General features: G+C 48.4%; 1 long non-coding RNA gene across 1 annotated transcript in view; it reads left to right on the forward strand.

The window, feature by feature from the left end:
• Window positions 1-22,038, forward strand: part of LOC147027764 (uncharacterized) — a 29,365-nt gene extending 7,327 nt beyond the window's left edge. The window contains exon 3 of the long non-coding RNA XR_015057247.1: window positions 21,954-22,038. This is a non-coding gene — a long non-coding RNA (uncharacterized LOC147027764). The remainder of the gene's footprint in view (window positions 1-21,953) is intronic.
• The last annotated feature ends 2,308 nt before the right edge of the window (window positions 22,039-24,346 follow it).

Genomic DNA, 24,346 nt, shown 5'->3' on the forward strand with positions numbered 1-24,346 from the left:
CAGTGGTCAGGGTGGGGGCTTGGGATCCTAGGGTCCTGAGTTCAATCCCTGTCGGCCACTGAATTAATACACCAGGGGGTTGGACTCAACCCGTCATCCTTCCGAGGTCGGCGAAGTGAGTACCAGTTCCAGTGTGTGTACTGGTAGAGGGGCACTGCATCAGCGACAGTCGCACTTCAAGAAATGATAGCTACCCCGGCAACTAAGCTGCCATACGACCACCACCACCAGCTCACAACGCTCGCCTCTCCACTCGTCGTTGCAGAGATTGACGTCACAGATTTGTTGTGTTGTCATGATTGACACCAATCACAATGCAAACATTTATTCTCCATAAATTTATCACACGCGAAATCAAACACGTTTCGAGTATATTGGTTCGTCGATTTGGTTATTCTGTCTGTTTGTTTGTTTGTCTGTCGCCGACAGGTCACAATTCCAAACCGATCTTCATGAAACTTCACCAGGTCGAAGAGGTAGTCTCAACTGAGAAGCTGATTGATTTTGAGGCCAAAGGTCATCTTGAGGTCAAATTTCTGAAATCGTCATTTTTCATCCGATTGATTTGAAATTTGAATTGGGAAACCAACTATTTTTGAGATCAAAAGGTCAAAGGTCAACTCAAGGTCAAACTTATGAAATAATCAATTTTCAACTGAAAAATTGTCAATTTACATCCTATTGACTTCAAAGTTGAACAGGATTCGCATATTGCATCACTGAATAGGGAAACCATCTATTTTTGAGATCAAAAGGTCAAAGGTTAAACTTATAAAATAATCAATTTCAATCTGAAAAAAATAATCAATTTTCATCCGATTCACCTGAGCTTTGATTAAGATTGTCAATTTCAATCCAAATGAAATGGATAATTTGATGTATCCATGGCAACCTTTGGAGAGGGGGTGGATTTTGCAAATATCGTGCTCTGCACGACGTCTTTTTCTTGTTTGTAATATTGGATATATTGTATTTATTTGTGATATAAAAAGCTCCAAGTGGTCGAAATAGTCAAGGGTCGAAGCTGTCTAATCTGTCTGAAGGGTATAAGGGGTCTAATGGAATTAAGGTCAAAGGGGTGTAAAGGGGCTTACGGGTCTTTTGGGTTCTCAGGGTCTTTTTGGGTCCTTTGGATCTTTAGGGGTCTTAACATTCAAACAGGACGTGATTAAGTGGCATATAGTGTTCATGGACTGACGGACGGCTTCACGGCTCCACCGCCTCAGCATGCTTTTCGGTTTTCATGGAGTACGGCGTACTCCTTGTCGTGGGATGATACGGGGAAAAATGGCCACCCATTCAAATGTAGACACAACGATAGGCTTATAAACTACTACAGAGTGAAGTCATAAGCATTTAAAACCCATACCTTTTCATACATATAGATGCGTGTATTTTATCTCATAGTACGGTCCCTCTCGTTAAGGAGGTGAGAGGGTTTCCTTTTCCTATATATTTTATACAAGGAAATATCACCCATCACTTTGTAAATGGGGATACTAAAGGGGGAGATGAAAATGGAGACAGTGTGAGTTGAGAGGAAGGGAAGGCAGATGTGCGGTGGAGCGTTAATTACAATTCATACTGTCTCATCAAAATGACACACACACACACACACACACACACACACACACACACACACACACACACACACGGCCAATATCGGCAATTTTTTTTCCAAAAAAATAGGAATCAGCAGGTTGGAGTCGGTGTGATTGCTGACTCCAGTCCAAACTGTGTACAACCCAAACACCTTGAGTAGCTTTCACCGAAAAACAACGCTGCATTTATTTCGACGTTTCAGGTATATATTCACAAACATTTATCTTTATAAACGGCTGCGTGTGACGGGTGGAAAAAATTTTGGCTCGGTAACTTGATAACTTAGAAAACACGTTAATACGGCAAATGAGTCAGAAATTTGGTGTTATTTCACGACAACTCGCTCAGGATGTCGGAGCACGAACCACTCGCTCTGAATGACGTGGTGCAGCAAAAGCATCTGCAGTGAGTGAATGATTTGCTCAGAATGGCGTAGCACAGTACTGCCACCGAGTGAAGGGCACTCGGCAAGTGGCTTAAGCACTCAAGCAAGCTTTCCAATTAAATGGTTGATAAGGAGCGGCTGGCCAGGCTGTGGCTGCGTACCATACTAGGATCCTTTAACTTTAAAACCAGTCTTCACCGTGCATGAAACAGTTAAAGAAATAAAATGAATTCATTCAAATCATGACTTTATCCAAAAAAAAGAGGTGCTGCTTATGCAGAACAACCCTGAAGACATCGCAAAGTTTAATTGCTCGTGAAATAAACATTGCAGATATTCCACCACGTTGCCTTCTCGTCTGTTAACGACTCACGTGGTACATCGTTCGCCGTCCACGCAAACGTTGTAACTTTATTTTAAAACATCCGTTTTTCACCAGAATTGCTTTGATTCCCTGAAGGGCACCTCACGAAACCTACAAAAATATAGTCACAGATCTGGCAGATGCTATGGATAAGCAGTCCCTTTGGGGGACAGGATTGAGGTCAAACAGTGAATGCATGAAATCATATAGCTCAATGAAGCTGGTTAATTTTGGCACGTTCTTAAATTTTTTGTTCATTAAATATAATTCTCCAAAGAGGAGAAAAACATAAGTTTAATGTTTTGGAAATTTCACATTTTCTTGCGTTAATATGGAGGAGGGAACATAACCTTGCTTGCTTAAAGTAAATAGGTATATCGGCTTCGTTATAAGACTCGTTATTTCTTTAAATTATCAGATTTCACTCCTGACTGACACATTTAGTCCGGACGACAACCGATCCTCAAAACCGAAATAATATTTCGATGATATCGTTACGTTTGAGGGGGGGTATGCATTTAAAGGGTAATTAGGATGTTTAAGCACTGAGCACTGCAGCACTGCAGTTCGAGCAGAGAGTGGTAGGCTCTTGACAGAGGAGTCTGAAGTGAAGGCCCGCTGGGCTGGTTACTTTGAGCGGTTGTACCAGGCTGATCCCCCAGCTGTCGAGTTGGACGTCAAGGGTGTTACAATCCCTGTTGCTGACCCTCGAATCAACTGTGGTCCACCATCGCTTGTGGAAACACGGGCTGCGGTGAACCAGTTGAAACGGGGCAAAGCTCCAGGGATCTGTGGCATCCATGCCGAACTTCTCAAGGCTGGTGGAAATGCTGCACTCACGTCGTTGCATGCAGTTTTGTGCTCTGCCTGGAACACAGGCATCATCCCAACTGACTGGAAGAGGGGCCTTGTTGTCCCTCTCTGGAAAGGGAAGGGTGATCGCCAAGACTGCAACAACTACCGAGGGGTGACGCTGCTCTCAGTGCCGGGCAAGGTCTTTGCTCGGATAATTCTTGATAGGGTTCGCCACCATCTGCTTGAGCACCAGCGTCCAGAGCAGTCAGGCTTTACACCAAAGAGGTCAACGATTGACCGTATCCTTGCACTTCGTGTCCTCACCGAACGCAGACGAGAGTTTCGGCAGGGGCTGCTTTCAGCCTATGTTGATCTCTGTAAAGCGTTCGATTCAGTGAATCGGGATGTCCTCTGGAGGATTCTTGGTCTTCGTGGGGTGCCACCAAAACTGATCGATCTGATGTCTGAACTCTACTCTGGTACTGAGAGTGCTGTGAAGTGTGGTGGTACCATCTCTGACTTATTTCCAGTTGTTACTGGAGTTCGTCAGGGGTGTGTACTTGCCCCCACACTTTTCAGCACTTGTATGGACTGGATTTTTGGGAGGATGTCGGAGAGATCAAGTTGCGGTGCATCGTTTGGCAATGTCAAGATCTCGGACCTTGATTTTGCAGATGATGCAGTCATCTTTGCGGAGACTTTAGACATCCTCTTGGGGGCCCTCGAGGTGCTGAATGAGGAGTCGGAGCCGTTGGGATTACGGATTTCTTGGGTCAAAACAAAGATCCAGGCTTTCGGTGACATCTTGGATGCTGCTGTCCTGTCTGTGTCTGTTTGTGGTGAGGATGTTGAGGTCGTGGATAGATTCACTTACCTTGGCAGTGATATTCATGTCTCCGCAGGTTGTGAGCCGGAGGTCAATAGACGTCTGGGTCGGGCCTGGGGAGTCATGGATTCACTGGATCATGGGGTGTGGCGCTGCCGGTACCTGTGCGGGAGGACGAAAGTCCGAGTCTTCAGGTCCTTGGTACTTCCAGTCTTGCTCTATGGGTGCGAGACTTGGACTTTGACCAAGGATCTGAGACGGAGACTTAATTCCTTTGGTACCAGGTCTCTTCGGAGAATCCTTGGCTATCGCTGGTCGGATTTTGTGTCCAACGAGCGGTTGCTGAGAGAGACTCGGATGAGATTTGTTACCTGCATAGTCCGTGAGCGTCAGCTGCGGCTGTATGGACATGTGGCTCGTTTTCCTGACGCTGATCCTGCTCACCAGATTCTCTCAGCGAGGGAGTCTCATGAGTGGAGGAGGCCAGTGGGCCGACCACGTGCCTCATGGTTGCAGCAGGTTGACCATCATCTCAAGGAGATGGGGATGGGCCTGGCATCTGCCTGGGGGATGGCCAGACGGAGGCCCCTGGAGTACCGGCGGAAAGTGGACGCAGCGACGCGCTGTTCTGGCACATGCTCCCATACCTGACCCCTAGGATGTTTAATTAGGTATGCCATGCTGTTCGAGTGTATCAGGATCTCGATGTAATAAGTAGCAATTCAGTGGTGATAAGTTGTCTAGTAAATGTCCATTTCTTCAAGGGGGAAATGATAATTGTCACGTAATTAGATAGGGACACGGGATAGGGTAAGTGTGTCTGCGTAAACCCCTTTTAGTAGTCCCTGGAGGCTGGCCATGACGTCACAGGACAGTGCTGCGGATGGCTCCGCCCCGTGATCACGATTGGCGGAAGGCGACGGCGGTGGGCCAATAAAACGGCTCGATTGGAAGTGATGAGGACCAAGGATAAAAAGGTTCTGTTCGGGGTCGAAAAGGAAGAGGAAGAAGATCGGGACAAAAAGATCGTGTTTTTTTGGTGTGGAGGCTGTTGCGCGGAGAGCGTGCTTGTTGTTGTGCTGATTCGATCGTGTTCTTCATCGTGTCTTGGAGCCTTGCTGAGCCTCGTGCCTCACCTTGGTTGGCTCTCGAGTTCTGCTGACTCGGAGTACGGGGTCGAACGGCGGGCGGACCTGCCTCCCTCTCCTGCTCGCAATTTGGTGCCAGAACTGGTTCCCTGGCGGCTGTGAGCGGACTTGGGCCAAGACCAGGAGGTCGACAGCACCACGGTTTCTCCTGACGAGAACAAGGCCAGCTCGTCCGACGCCAATCCAGGGACAGTTGCGTCCACACCACGGTCCAGCCTGACCACCAGAAATAGCTACGTTTTGTGTGTGTGTGTGTGTGTGTGTGTGTGTGTGTGTGTGTGTGTGTGTGTGTGTGTGTGTGTGTGTGTGTGTGTGTACTTGGCGCCTTTGAGGGTTTGAGATCTGTATATTCATTGGAATTGTCTGTGTTTTCCCCACGCCCGATCCCACACCATCCCGTCGAATCTCCCCGGATCCCTCTTCTTGCCGAGTCTTGTTATTTCTGGTTAATAATAAAAACAAATAAACATCATCAACTCAGTGAAAAGCGACTCGTGCCACCTTCCTCGTCCCGTTTGCGGTAGAGCGATTAGAACCGCCATGTTTTGGTTATAAATAAATAAACCGCCTCCATCGTTTCGGCTCATTCTACGTTGGCGGGACTGTTCAAGTCCCGTGGACGTCACATTGGTGTCAGGGTGTTGGATGTTCGAACCCCTCTAAATTATATTTGATATCGGGAGAATATACCAAGATTAAAATCTCGCCACGAATTGGAATATAAAATTACTACAGAAAAGCGCGCGAGCGTGGGAAAATTTTGGCGGGATTTTTCAAATTTAAATTAATTGGCGGCAAACGGGACTTCTGCACCATGGCGGATGTGCAGATGTTTGAGGAGGAAGGCCACGTGTCTGGCAGCGAGTCGGGGGAAGAAGGGAGAGACGGGGGTAGGGTTGGAACTTCCCCCATTCCGAGCGTGGACCGTGCTTCATCGCCCGTAACGGAGCCGGCAGCGCCGGAAACCGGCACGATGACGATCTGGACACAGTTTGCCGTTGTTGGAATGTTGGACACAATGTTGGAACGTTTAATGAGTGCAATTACAGCACAGGGGGCAAAAATGACGGCACAGGGGGCACAAATGGCAGAAATGACGGCACAAATGGAAAATCAATTCGTGACACAGAGGGCAGACATGACGGCACAGAGGGCAGAAATGACGGCACAGGGGGCACAAATGGCAGAAATGACGGCACAAATGGAAAATCAATTCGTGACACAGAGGGCAGACATGACGGCACAGAGGGCAGAAATGACGGCACAGGGGGCAGAAATGACGGCACAAATGGAAAATCAATTCGTGACACAGAGGGCAAAAATGACGGCACAGGGGGCAGAGATGGCGGATCGATTGGGGGTAATGGGGGAACAGTTGGGTGCACGGATTGATTTAATGAGGGATGAATTGGGGGAAAAGATGGAGAAAATGAAAACTGAGATGCAGGAGTGTGTGGATGTTCAATTGGGGGAAATACAAAGTAAATTCGAGGAGAGATTGGAGGAAACAAAGGTAGAAATTACATTGGAGGGGGAAAATATACAGAAAAAATTGGTGGATAAAATTGATGCAACGAACATTCGGGCTGATAAAGTGGATGAAAGCCTGGAACGTCATCGTGCCTGTGTGGATGCTCGTATGCCGCTGCAAGTAGAAGAGTGGGGAGAGCTGAGGAAGCAAGGGATGAATTTGGCGGAGGAGGTAAAAGGATTGGAGGCTCGTTTGGACGAACAAGATAAAATTATGAGCCAAGATGAAGTCTTGGATAAAGGCCTGGTAGAGCCATCTTTTGTAAGTAGAGTGTCCGGGTTGGTTGAGGAGCAGCTACAAACTTGCGACGGAGCCTTGGAGGAGGTTGTGCGCCCCAGAAGATCCTGCGGGAAGAGGTGAATCGGTCCATTCAACGTTTGGAACAGGAGGCAAAATTGACCCATGAGACCCTCACCACAAAACATCTTTGGCCACAGTGGGCTCCGAAATTGGATACGCAGCCACAAGGGTGTTTGATCTCTGGGCCGGATTCGGACAAGGGAGAAACTGAGAAGCAGGCCACCGTAAAAGTGATCCCCCTGGTAAATTTCGACGGGTCAGAGAGCGTTGAAGCTTTTCTGACGCAATTTGAGTGCATTTCCCGACTAAACGGGTGGAATGAGCGGGAACGTACAGGGAATTTGGTGGCAACGTTGCGGGGACCAGCCGCAGATGTGTTAAACGTGATCGCGGAGGGGATGTTGACCAGCTCCCACATTTGCGAGGCGTTGAGCCGTCGGTTTGGGTTCGCGGCAAACTGTGATCTGGTGCAGGCCCAGCTCCAGCACCGCAGATTAAAGCCGGGTGAGGCAGTGCAGGAGCTGGCACAGGACATTTAACAATCAGTCAGGATCGTGTATCGGGACCTTACAGTGGAGGCATGGGACAGACTGGCACTAGAGAAATTTTTAGCTGCTCTTCCTGACCCTGAGGTACGAGCACTAGTGGAGCTACAGGATCCACCCACCGTGCACCGAGCGGCCGAGTGCGCAGCCAGGCTGGCCTCGTGGAGTCGGCCGGGTCGGGTGCCCGAGAGGCCATCGGTGACGGTCCGACAGGCGGAGATTCAGGATCAAGGAGGGGGGCTGGGAGAAATTGGTATTACCCAAATGTTACAGAGGATGAATCCTCCTGCTGAACCGCCAGGTCTATCCGAGGTGCCCTTACATAGGTCGAGTCCGGAAATCACTGTCGGGGGTCGGGGAGACTAGATTGGGCTGAGCATATACGGCCATGCTCGGCTGCTGAGATTGTGGCGAAGTGCCCTCCTTTGGTGGAAAGAATGAATTGTGGGAAAATTGGCATGGGTTTGTAAGTTCTGCTGGGTTTTAGAGTGACAATCGGGACAGTGGGTAATTGGAAACAAAGCGGGCATGAGTGGCTGTCCAATGGCTGGTGCGTGGATCGGGTGAGAAGTGCTGTGTGAGTTGTTTTAAGTTAAGAAGTGAAATGTATGGTGCACACATTGATTTTTTTATTGGACATGGTGTGTTAACAGGGAAGGTCATGGTCGGTGAAGTGTTAGAAATGCAGGTGTCACATGTCAGGCCGATGGGGTGGGGGAGTCATGTGGGTTTTGTGGGTGGGGATGATGTGCTTGTCCACAGGGATTGCTGAAGCTCATGGTGAGCATGAATTGCGACCCCCTTCAAGGAGATTCACCACCTGGTGGCTAATGGTGACAGTGTCTGGAGGCAACTGGGAGAGGGTCTGGTTGGGCGACCAAGGCGGGTAGGACCTTGGCGACCCAGGAAGGCCAGAGGAGCCAGTGAGACCCCTTCCAGAGTGTTGTAAGGGATTAGAGCTGATGGCTACCAGGGGGTAGGGAATCAAAGGGCGCGGGCGGAGAAACGTCCGGGTTGGACTAAAGCTTACCTGTGGGCATGGTTGCACCTGAGATGCCCCCATCATCTTGTGGTAACCCACCCCACGGCCATGACGGGATTCAGCCTGCATGATTAAAATGAGGACCATGACCTAGAAATGTGATGATGACCATGGTGTGAGTGTTGTGAAGATGTATGAGTCCCACTCGATCCCACACAACTTGACATGTGCAGCAAGGGCATGATGTCCGCGTAATTTTGGGGCAAGAAAATTTGAAAATTGGCTCCCCAGGTAACGCTGGGTCTATTAGCATCCACTGGGGGAGGCGGTCAAGTGTAAATATCCTGTGAATAGTGTCGTTGAGGCTTAGAGTAGGAATGTTAAGTATAAGTGTTGTGTTTTTGTGGAACCTTTTGTTTCCCCTCCCCAGATCACTGGAAGAGTGTTGGGCAAGAGCGATGATCCAGAAGATGGAGTGCAACTTCGCTCAGTGCTCTCATGTGATAAAAAAAAATAAAATAAAAACAAAAAACGAATGATTGTTTAGGCGAGGATAAGGCCATAAGGGGGTAGTACATTAAGCAGGATAGGTAAGTTAGCTGCGACTTGCTGCCCATTGCCCCTCCTACTTTATTTCGTTAGGTTAATTAGGTGTGAGTCAGTAAGTGTTAAGGCTGGTACGGTAGCGCCTGTGATATACCTTGCAGGAGCTGCGGTACCAGAGGAGGGGGCAGTGTTACGTTTGAGGGGGGGTATGCATTCAAAGGGTAATTAGGATGTTTAATTAGGTATGCCATGCTGTTCGAGTGTATCAGGATCTCGATGTAATAAGTAGCAATTCAGTGGTGATAAGTTGTCTAGTAAATGTCCATTTCTTGAAGGGGGAAATGATAATTGTCACGTAATTAGATAGGGACACGGGATAGGGTAAGTGTGTCTGCGTAAATCCCTTTTAGTAGTTCCTGGAGGCTGGCCGTGACGTCACAGGACAGTGCTGCGGATGGCTCCGCCCCGTGATCACGATTGGCGGAAGGCGACGGCGGTGGGCCAATAAAACGGCTCGATTGGAAGTGACGAGGACCAAGGATAAAAAGGTTCTGTTCGGGGTCGAAAAGGAAGAGGAAGAAGATCGGGACAAAAAGATCGTGTTTTTTTGGTGTGGAGGCTGTTGCGCGGAGAGCGTGCTTGTTGTTGTGCTGATTCGATCGTGTTCTTCATCGTGTCTTGGAGCCTTGCTGAGCCTTGTGCCTCACCTTGGTTGGCTCTGGGGTTCTGCTGACTCGGAGTACGGGGTCGAACGGCGGGCGGACCTGCCTCCCTCTCCTGCTCGCAATTTGGCGCCAGAACTGGTTCCCTGGCGGCTGTGAGCGGACTTGGGCCAAGACCAGGAGGTCGACAGCACCACGGTTTCTCCTGCCCCCCTGACGAGAACAAGGCCAGCTCGTCCGACGCCAATCCAGGGACAGTTGCGTCCACACCACGGTCCAGCCTGACCACCAGAAATAGCTACGTTGTGTGTGTGTGTGTGTGTGTGTGTGTGTGTGTGTGTGTGTGTGTTTGGCGCCTTAGAGGGATTGAGAACTGTATATTCATTGGAATTGTCTGCGTTTTCCCCACGCCCGATCCCACACCATCCCGTCGAATCGCCCCGGATCCCTCTTCTTGCCGAGTCTTGTTATTTCTGGTTAATAATAAAAACAAATAAACATCATCAACTCAGTGAAAAGCGACTCGTGCCACCTTCCTCGTCCCGTTTGCGGTAGAGCGATTAGAACCGCCATGTTTGGGTTGTAAATAAATAAACCGCCTCCATCGTTTCGGCTCATTCTACGTTGGCGGGACTGTTCAAGTCCCGTGGACGTCACAATATACTTAATTATTCCGTGAGAGTAGATCTCACCATTTCTCACCAATTCGAAAAATATAGAACTCACTGTGATGTATCGCCCTTTCTCACGTTCTACATAAGTGCCGTGTGTGCATGCGTGACACACAGAACCAGAAATTGAGCTGAGTGCTCTGAATCAAACTTTCGTGAAGTTGAGTGCATCGTGGTCGGTCTGTGTTTGTACTTCAGGACATCACACGTGGCAACGAGGCAAATAACTATTCGCGTCTCGATGACGACTGTCCGCATTCTCCATGAATACTCCAATGGGGAGAATTGGGTGGATTTTGTCGAGAGGCTGGACCAGTATTTCGTGGCCAACAACATGGCGGCTGCTGGTGATGCCATCCGTCGTCGTGCTGTGGTGTTGACTATGTGCAGGCAGAACGGACTCATCAAAAACCTGCCGTCACCACGGCGACCTACCGACAAATCATATGAAGAACTCTGTGAGCTCGTCACATTACACTTCAGGCCGAAAGCTGGTCGAATCGAGATACAAGTTGCAGACACACACTCGCCAGGAAAATCAGGACATTTCCAGTTTTGTCACTTCTCTGCGCCATTTAGCAGAACTGTGTCAGTTTGGTGCTGTGCTTGATGAGATGCTCCACTACTTTTTTGTGAACAGGGTAAATCATGATGTCATCTTACGAAAACTCCTTGCTCAAGAAGACGACCTTGACTGAGGAAAAGCAGTGAAGATTGCACAGGTGTGTATGACAACTGCTGAAAACCTGAAGGAGATATCGTCGAAAAGCCAGAACTCTTCAAGTGCAGATACTGTCAAGAAGATTGCTCAATTTTGAATATGGCTACACGTAAGCCAGTTGTGTGTTTGAAACCTGCTTCATCGGTAGCGAGAGGCCCAATAAATTGTGTTGGCATTGTGGTGCAAATCACATGGCTCACCAGTGCCGTTTCAAGCGTTACACATGTTACGCATGTGGCAAGATAGGACATCTTCAAAAGAGGTGTTCATGTGGATGATGGTGAGCATGTTGCTGGAGATGAGTCATCACTGCATGGTGAGGAGAACAAGATGCATACAATCCATGGCAGCACTGCTCCGATAACTTTTGCCCTTAAACTGAACGGCAAGCAGGTGTCAATGGAAGTGGACACAGGGGCGAGTTGGTGAATTATGAGCCAGGAGACATTTGACAAATTGTGGGACTGTGAAGCTGTGAAGCCCAAATTGAGTCCAGTGAAGGCCAAACTTCATACCGACACCAAGGAAATTGTTCCAGTGACAGGCAGCACAGATGTCAGTGTGTCTTATGAACTGCCTATGTGGGTTGTACCATGCAATAGCCCTACACTACTCGGTCAGAACTGGCTTGAGAGCAGAAAGCTGAACTGGCATGAGATCAAAAAGTTGTCGAAAGTGGGGGCTTCCAGTTGTGTTCAAGTGCTGGATAAGTTTCCATCTCTGTTTGATCCAGGAATTGGTTCCCTCATGGGGATGAAAGTGAAGATTCATCTGGGCGTGGAAGCAAATCTAGCTCTGCTCCCTACTTGGTTTGGGAAAAGATCGAGTGTGAACTTGAGAGAGTCCAGAGTGAGGGGTCATCTCTCCTGTTGACTTCAATGAATAGGCTAGTCCAACTCTTCCTGTCCTGAAAGGTGATTAAGCAGTGAGGATCTGCGGGGACTACAAGGTGACGATAAATCACCATTCCATGCAGGATCAGTATCTACTGCCCAAAGCGGATGACTTGTTTTTGACATTAGCTGGTGGAAAGTCATTCACCAAGTTGAATCTGATGTCTGCCGACATGACACAAGAAATGGATGAGGAGTCAAGGAAACTTAGATACATCAACACTCGCAAGGGGCTGTTCATCTACAATCATCCTTTTGGAATGCATTCAGCAGCTGCCATCTTTCAGAGAAACATGGAGAGTGGATTGAAATCTGTGCCAAAAACTGTCGTGTTCCAGGATGACATCCTGGTCACGGGCTGTGACACTGTAGAACACCCGAGTAACCTGGAAGAAGTCCTGCGTTGTTTGGACAAAGTAGGACTCGGACTGAAACGTGAGAAACGTGATTATGGCACCTGAAGTGGTTTTCATAGGCAAGAGAGTCACTGCTGCTGGGATCATGCTGTGTGATTTCAAAGTCGAAGCAATCAAGAACGCACACAAACCAGAAAATGTGTCACAATTGCTTTCCTTTTTGGGTTTGAACATCGACGAACTATGCTCCAGTCAATGGGAGCTCGAGGTGAAGATGATGAGCTGACCAATGGGCGTTCGGATTAACCGTGATGTCATTATGGTTGAACCAATCAGAGTCTACCTTATTGAGACCTGCGTATAAAGCACGCACCTTCACTTCCTCCTTCACTTGTTGCGATTTTTACCCTGAAGAGTGCAGCACGAAAAGCTTCGGTCACTATTATGTCATGTTTGTTTGTATCCATAGTGTAGATATTTGAATATATATACAGTGGAACCCGCTTAATAGAATCACTTTGGGCCGGACAAATTTGATTCTAATAAGCAGGTGATTCTAATATCCGAGTTCACCAGAGTTGTAGAGTATCAAGCGGATCAAATGTCGAGTACACATACGGAGACAAATACTCAGCATTTAGTTTGATTTATATGACACACTTGCTCAAAACAATGTAACTTACGACTGAAAATAAAACAATTACACGTACAGTACATATGTACTTTTCAAAGCAAAACAACATCGGTTTGTCGATGAGCCTACTCTGTAATGAAAAAATTGTCGATTGTTGCCTGCTTTAACGAGTCTGTGGCAATGGCGGTGACCTCCTTGTCAAGTTTGCGCAGGAAGGCCATGTCACTGAACCCATGTGATAACAAACCAAGCCTGATCGTCTTGGCTGCAGACATCATTTCCTTGATGGTCGGGACAGAGACCTCCTCTTCCTCCTCTTTTGTGTCGGCGTCATAGTCTGCGTCAGTAGCAATTCCCATTTCGCGTTGGACTGCCGAAACGATGGCTTCGTCTGTGACATCATCGTCTGTGGTTTGGAGAGTGGCGTCCATGTTGACGAAGTCCTGCCATTGGTCGGGATCCATTTCAAGAGGGTTGGCTAACTCGTCGTCGTCATTGCTCTCGACCCTTTCGCCTTCGCTTGCCGCTCCAATGAAAATTCCTCCTTTGCGCCAGCAGTTCACTATGCCGGTAGTCTTCACATCATTCCATGCTGCGTCCGTAAACAGCATAGCGTCGAGGATCGTTATCTTTTTCGCCAAGTCACTCGCTGTCATTGCTCCATCCTCGTTGTCAATCTCAGTGAGCACTTTTCGTAGCATGGCACGGCGGTAATGAGCTTTGAATGAACGGATAATTCCCTGATCTAACGGTTGAAGAACAGAGGTTGTGTTCGGCGGGAGAAATGCCACAGTAATGTTCGACAGTTGAAGTGATTGGGGATGTGCCGGACAGTTGTCGATGAGAAGCAACGCTTTCTGGTCATGACGCCGAAGCTCGTGATTCCACTCATCGAGCCATTCAGTGAAGAGGAAACCTGTCATCCATGCGGAGGAATTGGCTCTGTAGCGAACTGGAATTGTTTTGAGGCCTTTGAAACACCGTGGATTCTTGTTTTTACCAATACCGAAAGGAGGACGCTTAGCACCAGTCATCGAGCAGCAAAAAAGCACCGTGATTCTTTCCTTTGGCTTTTTCCCACCACAGTGCTGATCTCCCTTGAAGAGGAACGTTCCGTCTGGTAAGGCCCGAAAATACAACCGGTTTCGTCAGCATTCCAGATCTCATCAGCCGTGAAGCCTTCTACGAGATCCGGAAACACGTGGTCCAGCCATTGTTGTTTCCCTCCTACGTCAGCCGCCGCTGCCTCTCTGTGAAGTTTCTTGTGGACGTCTTTCTTGAACCGGTCAATCCAGCCGTTTGTCGCACTGAACTTCTTGTTGTTGAACTTTTCCGCGAACTGAGCCGCTTTCTCCCGCATCAGAGGTCCAGAAAGCGGTGCTTCCTTTTCTCTAGAAGTTTGAATCCACTTGACCATTGCTGATTCGACATCGGGTGCGTTGCCGCTTCGCTTGCGTTTCTGAGAAGACGACGAATCCACTTGACCTTTCAGAATGGCCTCTCGATCTTTCAGAATCTTGCATAGGATCGGCTGGTTAATTTCCAACTTGTCTGCAGCTTCTCGTTGGCTCATTCTGGGCAAAGCGTCATAGTCCCTCAGGATTTGTGCTTTATCAATGTTTGAACGATCCGTCCACTTTCGTTTTCTGTCCATCGTGGAAATGACGACACGCCTAGTGCTTAGACTGCAGCTGTCAGCCGTCTGCCTTTCTGTACAATGACTAGCGAAATCACTGTAGTGGCATAGCGTTATTTTTAGCGTGACGTCAGCCGCCTGGTGGCAAATGTTGGAACTGTGCGGCCAGTAGGCGCTGAACTGTCGAAGTGGATGGCCAGCAGCTGATTCGATTAAGCGGGTTTTTGATTCTAATAAACGGGAAAAATTGTGTACATTTAGATACAATGGAATCGGTCTCAACGATTTTGATTCTATTAAGCGGGTCCCACTGTATATATATATATATATATATATATATATATATATATATATATATATATATATATATATATATATATATATATATATATATATATATATATATATATACATATATATATATATATATATACATATATATATATATATATATATATATATTGTTGCAAACGACCGCTTTTCATTAATAGCAGCCGCACGCCCACCGGACGAGCAATTCAGTCGTGACTTTCTGGAACAACGCCAGAAACCAGTCACTGGTGGGTTCTTAACCCCACCACGGCCCAGTCCGTATTCTACCCGCGCGCAACAGGGTCAATCGCCGAATATCGATATACCTAAATATTCGCGCGGGTAACCCACCGAGAGACCATACCTCGGCAAGGGCCTGCTTGGACACGAACCGCTTAAGCGGTTCGTTCCGTTCTGGGATAACCGAACGGGGTATTATCACCAGACCTCGCCGGACCCGATTCATTTATCGGTATTCAAAAACCAGCTACCATTCCGAAATTCAATACCGTGGTTCAATAGGGGAAAATGACACGACGAACGGGGTACATTTAAACAAGCACATTTATTTATAACACATGCACATATACAGCCATGCAGGTATGTAAAAACACGCATGCACGTATACAGAACAAAGGCAAAGCAAAAGGTGCTGCGACCGTCTATAAGCAATTATGTACAGTCTCTTATACGGTTTTACTTACGGGACTCGGTGCCACAACATTCATTCAAAGAAAAACAAGGAAAAGACCCTAACAGATCTTTCTTTAAACGATCCTGCTCTGGGACAGGATTCGGGCTTCCAAGCGTCTATAGCAGTTTCGCTTCTTTTCCAGACCCCCAAAGAACTCAAGACTCCAGCACAGAACGAACTGTCTCAGCACTTCTCGAACTCTCCGAACTCCAGGCACATCAAGCACTCCACCCTGAGGATGGTGTCGTAATTTATCCATCTCCATCAGCAGGGAGGGGCCTTAGTGAAACTGACATCATTGTCCGCCTTGATTGGACGGTGCTTCCATGGGTCCGCCCTTTCTGGGCAGGGTTTCGGCCATACCGGGAAGCCCGCCCCCTCCACATGTGCAGACTCGCCAAAAAGGAACTCCTGAAAGAGGATTTTGCCTCGGACTGCGAGTCGGCGAGGAGGTGAACACGCGGTTGTTCAGCCCACGCATGAGTAGCAAGCAAGAGGAGGGCAAGCAGGCAGAGGGTACTGTGGGTTGTCGTGGATTTGCCTTTGCAATGAAATGGAGTGGGGATATAAAGATTTATTAATCTAACTAAAAAAAAAAACATCGCAACGCACTCCTTTAATTTTCCCACTAAACACAAGGAAGTTAAAGGGATCTGTCCACACATATACTTAATGGAATAACTGACTTGGGACACCTGTATGTTGTATGCATACGGTTCCTATAACCGTAACAATATATATATATATATATATATATATATATATATATATATATATATATATATATATATATATATATATATATATATATATATATATATATATATATATATATATATATATATATATAGTTGCGGATTCGCGCCCGCCGGCACGTAACTCGAATCGCGGCACGTCGCCCACCGGACGGACAATCCCGTCGTGACCCTCTCGGACTAACGCCGGGAACTAGTCACGGGTGGGCCTTTTGGCCTCACCACGATCGTGCCAATCGGCCCCCCGCGTGAGATAGGGTTGTTCGCCAAATTCGACCTACCTAAGTACCCACACGGAGGGTAGACCGGGCGATCGCACCTCGCCGCAGGTTGACTTCGGACACGGGCCACTTTAAGCGACCCGTTTCGTACTATCGGGATAACCGAGCGGTGTTATCGTCAACCTTGACGGTTCCGATTAATTACCGGGCGTATTTAGCCCACGACCAACCCTTTACGTGAAGTAAGATGGAGATTCAATTAGAGAAAAGACGAAGCGAAACGCGAGAAACAGTTCAACATAAAGCACATTTATTCCGCGGCAAACGGAAAGCACACATATACAATTACCACAATTATGCACCAAAAGCAAATGTAACAAAAGAAGAAACAACAATTACGCACCAAAAGCAATTGCAACAAAAGAAACACAATGCAGGTCTACTACCGACTACGCGAGCACACGGCAACAGTTACACAGTTTTACTTCACAGATGGTGTCGACAACACATATACTCCAAAGCAAAAGAAAAAAGGGGCCACCCTCAACGATAATGGGGCAGACGGGCCTGGGGCCGAGACCGCGTCGAGCCTACCCGTCTGGTGATGAGCCGCAAAATGGCGGCGGCGCCCCGACTCCGCGGGCCTCGCTGGCACTGCCTGGAATGGGGTGGGAACGGGGCCCCCTTCTCACACTATCTCAGCACAGGGGGAAACAGGGGGGGGGGGGGTTGTTGATGCTCGGGGGAAAGAGGATATCTGGCTGGCTTAGGTCCCGCGACGAGCGACGCCACTGCGACCTCAACCGCGTTCCCGGCCTCCCCTCTCCGCAGCTCCCCGACTCTAGACACGAGCGCAGACCTCCACAAAGCTTCTTGGCTTCTCCAGACTCTCCGGACCCCGACAGACACTCTCTCGACTGATTTCGCCGCCGCCACAACTCTCCAACTCTTCCCTCTTCTCAACTCTGTCAAATTCGCCCCGCGCTCGGCGCTTTATAGTCCGACAGGAGAAATCATATGCAGATTTTTGGATCAGGATCGGCTCGGGGGCGGAGCCACGCTCGCCCATTGGACGGAGGAAAAGTGGGCGTGAATCATTCCTGATCCCCGAATCTGCATATATTGATTATACTCCGACGCGCCTGGAGGCGGGGCCAAATCGCCCCACGCTCGCTGATAGGACGGAACAGAAGTGGGCGTGAATCATTCTTGATCCGATTTCTCGGAAAGGCCGCTTTTTGCACCCGCTGCTCGGTGCGCGCCCTGTACGAGTCCAGGATCGGTGCCCACAAGCGGCGCGGGAATGGCGGTGATGCGATGGTTGCGAGAGCGAGTTGTGACGGTAAAGGTCGTGGCTGTTGGCGTTGTTGTTGTTGTGAAGCGGCGTTGCGGTTGGTGATTGTTGTGTGAAAGCGGTTGTGGAGAAGGTGGATGTTGTGAAGGCGGTTCTGGAGAAGGTGGCTGTGGTTGTCGAGATGCGGTTGGTGGTGGTTGTGGTGGTAGTAATGGCGGTTGGCCCAAAATAAAGATAGTAAAAGAAAAACGGCTATCTAAAAGGGTCGCAGCCCGAATGAATGACATTTATTCCCTCTAAACAACGGGTTTGGGGCTAACTACACATATACTTGCAGAGATATCTCACCTACGGGACCTGAATGGTGGTTTGTGAATTTCCTCAACCACAACAATATATATATATATATATATATATATATATATATATATATATATATATATATATATATATATATATATATATATATATATATATATATATAGTGATATGGTTAGGGTGATAAAGGACGCAAATGGGAATGTGCTGACGAGCGAGGAGAGTGTGTTGAGAAGGTGGATGGAGTACTCTGAGGAGCTGATGAATGAAGAAAATGAGAGAGAGAGAAGGTTGGAAGGGGTGGAGATAGTGAATCTGGAAGTGGGGTGGATCAGTAAGGAGGAAGTGAGGACTGCTATGAAGTAGATGAAAAGTGGAAAGGTGGTTGGCCCAGATGGTATACCAGTGGAGGCATGGAAGTGCTTAGGAGAGATGGCAGTGGGGTTGTTAACCAGATTGTTTAATAAAGTCTTGGAAAGTGAGAGGATGCCGGAGGAGTGGAGATTAAGTGTACTGGTTCCGATTTTCAAGAACAAGGGTGATGTGCAGAGCTGTGGAAATTACAGAGGGATAAAGTTGTTAAGCCACACCATGAAGTTGTGGGAAAGAGTAGTGGAAGCTCGGTTGAGAGGAGAGGTGACGATTTGTGAGCAGCAATATGGGTTTATGCCAGGAAAGAGCACCACTGATGCGATGTTTGCTTTGAGAATGTTGATGGAGAAGTATAGGGAAGGCCAGAAGGAGTTACATTGTGTGTTTGTGGATTTAGAGAAAGCTTATGATAGGGTGCCAAGAGAGGAGCTGTGGTATTGTATGAGGAAGTCGGGAGTGGTGGAGAAGTATGTGAGGATCGTGCAGGATATGTATGAGGACAGTGTGACAGTGGTGAGGTGTGCGGTAGGAATGACGGACCGATTTAAGGTTAAAGTGGGATTGCATCAAGGATCGACTCTGAGCCCTTTCCTGTTTGCAATGGTGATGGACAGGTTGACGGACGAGATCAGACTGGAGTCTCCATGGACTATGATGTTCGCGGATGACATCATGATCTGCAGGGAGAGTAGGGAGCAGGCTGAAGCGAGCCTTGAGAGGTGGAGGTACGCACTGGAGAGAAGGGGAATGATAGTCAGTAGGAGTAAGACGGAGTACATGTGCGTAAATGAGAGGGAGGGTGGTGGTATGGTGCGGTTGCAAGGAGTTGAGGTGGGGAAGGTGGATGGGTTTAAATACTTGGGATCAACTGTCCAAAGTAACGGAGAGTGTGGGAGAAAAGTGAAAAAGAGAGTGCAGGCAGGATGGAGTGGGTGGAGAAGAGTTGCAGGAGTGATTTGTGACAGAAGGGTAGCTGCAAGAGTGAAGGGGAAAGTATATAAGATGGTAGTGAGACCAGCTATGTTGCATGGTTTGGAGGTGGTGGCACTAACAATAAGACAGGAAGCGGAGTTGGAGGTGGCAGAGTTAAAGATGCTGCGATTCGCGTTGGGAGTGACGAGGATGGATAGGATAAGAAATGAGTATATTGGAGGGACAGCGCAGGTAGGACGGTTTGGAGACAAAGTGAGAGAGGCGAGATTGAGATGATTTGGACATGTGCACAGGAGAGAAACGGAGTATATCAGGACAAGGATGTTGAAGATGGAGCCGCCAGGCAGGAGGAGAAGAGGAATGCCAAAGAAGAGGTTCATGGATGCGGTGAGGACGGACATGCGGGTGGTTGGAGTGTCAATTGAAGATGTGGAGGATAGAGCGAAATGGAGACGGTTGATCCGCTGTGGCGACCCCTTATGGGAGCAAGCCGAAAGAGGAAGAAGAAATATATATATATATATATATATATATATATATATATATATATATATATATATATATATATATATATATATATATATATATATATATATATTGTTACGGCTGTGGAAATTCGCAGAACACCATAAAGGTCCTTCGTTAGTTATGCCGATAAGTCCGTGTTCAGTTAGATTTCCCCACCATTGTTAAATGGGAATTTATCCGTGTGGACAGGGCTGATATCTTTGAGTTAGCTGTTATTCTTTACTATCGTTATTTTGGACCAACCACCTCCACCACCAACATCTCTCTCAACAACCGCTTCACAACAACCACCTCCACCACCAACATCACTCTCAACAACTGCTTCACAACATCCACCTCCACCACCAACATCGCTCTCATCAACCACTTCACAACAACCACCACCACCAACATCGCTCTCAACAACCGCTTCAGACCAACCGCGTTTCCACCACCACAACCACACCTGCCTCTCAACAAACCACGCCATCCTCACCACTTCGCCAGCAACCGTCAACATGTACACACCACAAGCATCGCCTCACCTTCATCTCCGAAATGACGTCATCTTTGCGCCAGCAGCGGCGAGATCCGATCAAACGGCATCACTGCAGGCATAGGCAAGGGTTCTCTCGCCGTGCAGCGTCGGTGATTCCTGCAACGTCCGCTCTCCGCGCAGGGTCAGAGGTGCAGGGTCGGAGATTTCCACAACGTCCGCTCCGTGCGCAATTCGCCCGCAAGGCAAGCTTCGCCCGCAATTCGGATCAAGAGCGTCGGTGATTCCTGCGACATCCGCTCTCCGAGAAGGGTCAGAGTTCAGAGGGTGGAGGTCGGATCTCGTCTCATCAGCCCTATAAAAGGCTGCGCAGAGTGCCAGTTCACCTGGTCTGGAGGGGGTCTGGAGGAAGTCGGTCTGAGTCGGTGGAGAGTGTCTGTCGGGGTTCAGAGAGTCTGAAGAAGCCAAGGAGCTGTGTGGAGATCTGGGATCAGGTCGGAGTCGGGAGCTTGGAGCTTGCAGTCGGTGGAGAGTCCGGGCGTCGCGGAGATGCGAGTTGGAGGCGCAGCCTTGCCTGCTGTGTCGTGCAAACCGTGCGTTTGTGTGGAGAGAGCCAGAGAGAGCTCGCCTGCCACGCGGAAGGCCAGAGTTCAACCGCGGCTACGCTAGCTGCCCTGGGGACGGGACGTCGCGACTCACCCCATCAAGGCACCACGAGGGTGCAGGTAACCTGCAACGGTCTCGTGCGGCCCTTTCGGTCACCAAAGCCCCACGTTATAAAGGCCCACGGGCCCAGTCTGACTCCCTTGTCTGTGAGGGGGTCTTTTCCTTGTTTTTCTTTGAATGAATGTTGTGGCGCCGAGTCCCATAAGTAAAACCGTATAAGTGACTGTACATAATTGCTTATGGAAAAGTGGAGTAAGCGGAGATGGTGAAAGAACAAGGAATGAAGCAGGAAAGGGAAACCAGCCAATTGAAGGAAACTATGAGATTGGAAAATGAAGAACAAGAGAGACAGTGGAATAAGAAACAAAAAGAACAAGGAATGAAACAGGAAAAGGAAATCCACAAATTGAAGGAAACGATGAGATTGGAGACTGAAGAACATGAGAGATGGTGGGATAGAAAACAAAAAGAAAACGAATTTGAAACTGACCAATTAAAGGAGAGAGCAAGGTTGGAGTCCACGGAGATGGAAAAACTCCGGAAAGATAACGAACAACTAAAAAGGCTCGGAGAGGAAGAACGACTCAAATGGAAAAGAAAATGGAGCCAGGAAGTATGACAGCACAAAAATATGGGATGTGTGACATCACCACAGGGAGTAATGTAAGTAGTGTGGAACTTGATTGACATCACTCGTCGGATGACACCACAATATTAGAGAAAATCCTGGTGATGGAGACATTGAGGCAGCATAGGGGTTGTTGACGAATGAAATACATTTTGAGCAGGTCCAGCATGTGGAGCTGACAGCCCTGGAGGAGTGTGGCAAATCAATGATGAGCAACCTGCTGGAGAGAAGTGACCGGACCGAGGTGACTCTGGAACGAAGCAGGTACGTGGGCACATGCATACATGGTGCGGACGAGGAGCTTAAGGTAGAAATTGAATTTTACGTTAATGAAGAGACTCTGTCTGATAGCGTGCACATATGTGTGACCCCTGAATGTGTGTGTGGAGTGCCTGTGAATGAATGCTGTGAGCCCACAGTCCAGATTACAGCATCGGTATGTGCTGCCGAGGCCGAAACGTGCGTGGGTACTCACCTGGCGGTCGAGAATGTAGCCCTGGAGTGCGAGGCAGTTCGTCAGTATACAGGCAAGGTTGAAGGTGTGGAATGTCAACACATAACCTTGGAATGTGGGCAGCCTGCTGTGTGTGGGAGTCCTGAGCATGGAATGAGTGGAGCCATGGGAAATAGGTTGGAGGTGCAAGGGGAAATAGAAATGCCACCAGGACAGAACTTGAGCCAGGGGACGGAAACCATTATGGACACCTCCGCATGGGTTCTAACAGTTGGAGGTGCTGCATCCAGGAGCAGTTTTACATTGGATTTGAGAAATCCAATTTAGAAATTGGATTTTAATTTCTCTATCAGCCTCATTTATTGGGGAACATCGGGGATCACAACACAAGCAAAATTCACGACAATGTTGTTATTAAGAATCCTCAACCCGTTCTTAACGAGGGAACCACGGACTACAGGTTTCGAGGGGGTCGCTTGCGAAATATGCCTTAAACAACGTGCAGACAAAGACAGACAGACAGAGAGCCTTGGGAGAAAGGTGGGGGTAGTGTTACGGAAATGGCCCTTATTGCACAACTAAATATAGGATAAGCTCAGATCCCCCATTAAATGCATGTATAGATAGGTTGTTTGGTAAAATGGACGTTACATGTGTGTCGGGGGATGCAAGAAGCTGTTTATTGTTTGTGTGGTGGTGCAACGAGGGCTCCCTTTTCTTCTTCCCCATCATGGACGATAGGCCCCGTCCAGTCGGCTGAGAGGGTGTGGCCAAAAAGAGGAAATGACGCAAAGGGGAGGAGTTTTTCGGCTTCGCCGGGAGAGGCGGGCTCGTGTGTTGAAGGAGCGAACGAAAAAGAGACTGTGGTGAAACTGTGAGCACCGTGGTGGCGCTGATCGGCTGTACACGGGACAGCTTCTATTTTTTCGTGAGGAACGAGCCGAAAGAAAGGCAGGGAAGGCAACAGAGAAACGACGAGTGTCGAGTCGCGATCTGCTGGATGAGCAGGGGCTTCGAAGCGAGCGAACGAAAGAGAGGTTGCCTGCACGTCGAATCGGCGACCGACTCTCAGGAAAGAAAAGGTCATTCGACAGAGAGAGAAACTGAGGACGGAGTTGGCAAGTCGGGCTTCGAGGCGGGAAGGCAGGAGAGGAGACGCCGGAGCCTCTGACGGTCCCTGCTCACACCAACGGCTCGACACGTTTGCCGATCCGCTTGCCAGAGCCTGGCACCTCGATTTGGGCCTTGTCTGGTGAACGGGCCAGGCCTGGATTTGTATGCTGGACCGTGAGAGAGATCAGCTGAGGCCCATCGTCAACCTTACGCGGGGTCAGAGGGCGCGGAGACCGTGTGCGGTGCGAAGGGGGCAAAAGGAGGACGAGATCTATTTCGCCACGCGGCACGTTCGAGCGGGAGCTCAAATCCGTGGACATCCGCCTGTTGCGAGCGACATTCGTGCTCTTGACACTGTCCTCTCGTCCATGAGACATCACCAAGTTCTCTGTCTTGTCTTGCATGCATGCTGTCTGTCTGTCTGTCTTTGTCTGCATGTTGTTTCAGGCATATTTCGCAAGCAACCCTCTCGAAACCTGTAGTCCGTGGTTCCCTCGTTCAGAACGGGTTGAGGATTCTTTATAACAACATTGTCGTGAATTTTGCTTGTGTTGTGATCCCCGATGTTCCCCAATAAATCTGGTTGACTTGTATGAAGTTGCCACTATGGATTAATTTGTGTCGCGTTGAGGAACGCGTTCAATTGGCATATAAAACCAAAAATGGTTACAGACTGTCAGAAAACGCTCGGCATCTGACAAAACCAGTCTGTAACCAGGGGTTCTATTTCCCCAACTGGCAAGGTTCAGGATTACGTTGGTATCGCGATTGAAGGCGCGTGACCCGAGGCCTGTGCTGAGCCGGCCGGCATTATAAACCTCGGAGACGGTGGTGGTGAGGGTGGCGCCTCGGACCGGGTGAGAATCCCGACACCCCGGATCCATAACAATATATATATATATATATATATATATATATATATATATATATATATATATATATATATATATATATATATATATATGGTTATCGATTCAACAATCCAC

The sequence above is a fragment of the Eptatretus burgeri genome, chromosome 4 (assembly GCF_056783735.1).
Source record: "Eptatretus burgeri isolate ZD-2024b chromosome 4, Ebu_testis_v1, whole genome shotgun sequence".
NCBI lineage: Eukaryota > Metazoa > Chordata > Myxini > Myxiniformes > Myxinidae > Eptatretus > Eptatretus burgeri.